The 1,905-nt window shown below is 59.7% G+C and overlaps 1 protein-coding gene across 1 annotated transcript in view; it reads right to left on the bottom strand.

Annotated features, from left to right (window-relative positions):
• NPDC1 (neural proliferation, differentiation and control, 1) overlaps positions 1-1,905 on the bottom strand; it is a 51,479-nt gene that overhangs the window by 4,120 nt on the left and 45,454 nt on the right. The gene's annotated exons all lie outside the window — the stretch shown is intronic.

The following is a 1,905-nucleotide window of genomic DNA, read 5'->3' as shown; positions in this document are numbered from 1 at the left end:
ACCGCTCCGGCCTCGCGTGCGGCGAAGGGCAGAGCCCCCCGCAACAGCTTTTGGAGCTGCAGACGGTGCAAGCGACTCCAGCTGTTGAGACATCACCCTCAGGGTCGCCCCACCTGGGAGCCCCCAGATGCCGCGGGGGTCGAGCAGGGGAAGGGAACCGGATTTGTTTTGGGGAGCAGGGGTGCGACGAGGGGCACAGGCGAGGTCCGCAGCCTGCTGGGGGCTGCAGCATCACGGATGAGTCCTGGTTGCCATTGCAGTGTCAGGGCTGCAGGGAGCTCAGCCATTCCCTCTGCCCCGTGGCTCCCGGGGGAGCCCTGCAGAGTGTCTCGTGGATGGAGCTGGGACTCCCTTGTTCGGCATTCACACTGTTCCTCTCCTCTTCCTTGACCCTCAGGGACAGGCGGTGCTTGTTGGGAGCATGTCCATCCTGGTGGCCTGTGCTGGCAGAACCCTGGGTGCGCAGTGGGTGCTCAGTGCAGCCCTGACCTTTGGCCCCCTCTGCTCCACAATGGAACCCGCTTGGTATTTTCATAGCATCATAGAATCCCAGGCTGGTTTGGGTTGGAAGGGACCCTAAAGCTCATCCAGTTCCGACTGTCATCCCAAAAGATAACTGACATCTCAACCCCCCTGTCATGGGCACAACACTTTCTGCTAGGCCAGGTTGCTCCAAGCCCCATCTAACCTGGCCTTGAGCACTTACAGGGATGGGGCAGCCACAGCTTCCCTGGACAACCTGGGCCAGGGTCTCACGACCCTCATAGTGAAGCATTTTCTCCCAACGTCTAATCTGAATCTCCCCTCTTCTAGTTTTAAGCCATTTACCCTATTTTAAGGCCTTTCATCTCACACTGCCCTGCACAATGGCATTTTCAGGGCCAGCTCCAGGCATTTTCCCCCTCTCTTCCCTCCCACCTCAGCACCAGGAGCTTCCCTGATGCTCTGCTTGGTTTGGCCTGCTTGATGCCAGCTCCCAGGTATTAGCAGGCACTGGCAATGTGGGCACTCCTGACCCCGGCTGGAGCAGGACGAGGGGAGTCCTGCCGGCAGCACCGCTCCCTGTTTATTAACCCAGATTACCAGGAGCTTGTGGCTGTCTGGCGCTGGAGATATGCTGGAGAGGTGGGATGGAGCAGCCTCCCCCGCTGTGGTGGGATGGGGCTGTTGGCCACCCTGGGGAAATGTGCTGGAGGCTGGTTATGAAGGACTTGCTTTAGGTCCAGAGTGGGCTGGCATCACAAGTCTTGCACCCAGGGACTGGCAAAGCAGGTGCTGGCACCCAGATTGTAGAACTCAGTGCCAGTGGCAGATCCTGGCCCAGCACGTGGCATGGTTGCACATTGCAGGGAGTGGAACAGCCTCCCCTGTATATTCCTGTAAATAAAGAAAAATGACTGAGAGAATGAGCTGGAATTATAGCCCTTTCTGACTCCTGGCTGTGCATGAGCCAGGCTGCTTGTCCTGCTGTGCCTGCCTGCTCTGGGAAGGGGGCAACCCCAGGGAAGAGACTGAAGGATGCAAAGGCCCATCAGCAGGGATGCGGACCACCTTGAGTGAGCTCTGCAGCTGTGGGATCTGCCAAGGGGAGCTGCTGCCCTGGCCCGATGAAGTACCTTCCCCTGTGGGCACTGAGCCCAGCCATGCCAAGGGGAGAGCTGAGCCCCAAGCTGTGCTGTGGGGGTGCTGGCACCTGCTGCACTGCCTGCCTGCTGCCTGCCCCTCTGCCTGCCCCTGCCAGCGGGCAGAGGAAGTCTCTCTGCGGGATTCCGATGGCAGCCATCAGCTCTGCTCCTCCCGGGCTCCCGCTGTGGCCCAGGGTTTCAGAAGCTCCTTGGCTGGGCAGTAATTCCCCTTCCCTTTGATTTATTGTTCCCGGACTGGACGTCCTCCTCCTGCCAACCT

Source organism: Chaetura pelagica, unplaced genomic scaffold (assembly GCF_000747805.2).
Source record: "Chaetura pelagica isolate M959 unplaced genomic scaffold, ChaPel_1.0 scaffold252, whole genome shotgun sequence".
NCBI classification, from domain to species: domain Eukaryota; kingdom Metazoa; phylum Chordata; class Aves; order Apodiformes; family Apodidae; genus Chaetura; species Chaetura pelagica.
The sequence above is the reverse complement of the archived record's forward strand: the minus strand, read 5'-3'. Positions and strand labels throughout refer to the sequence as shown.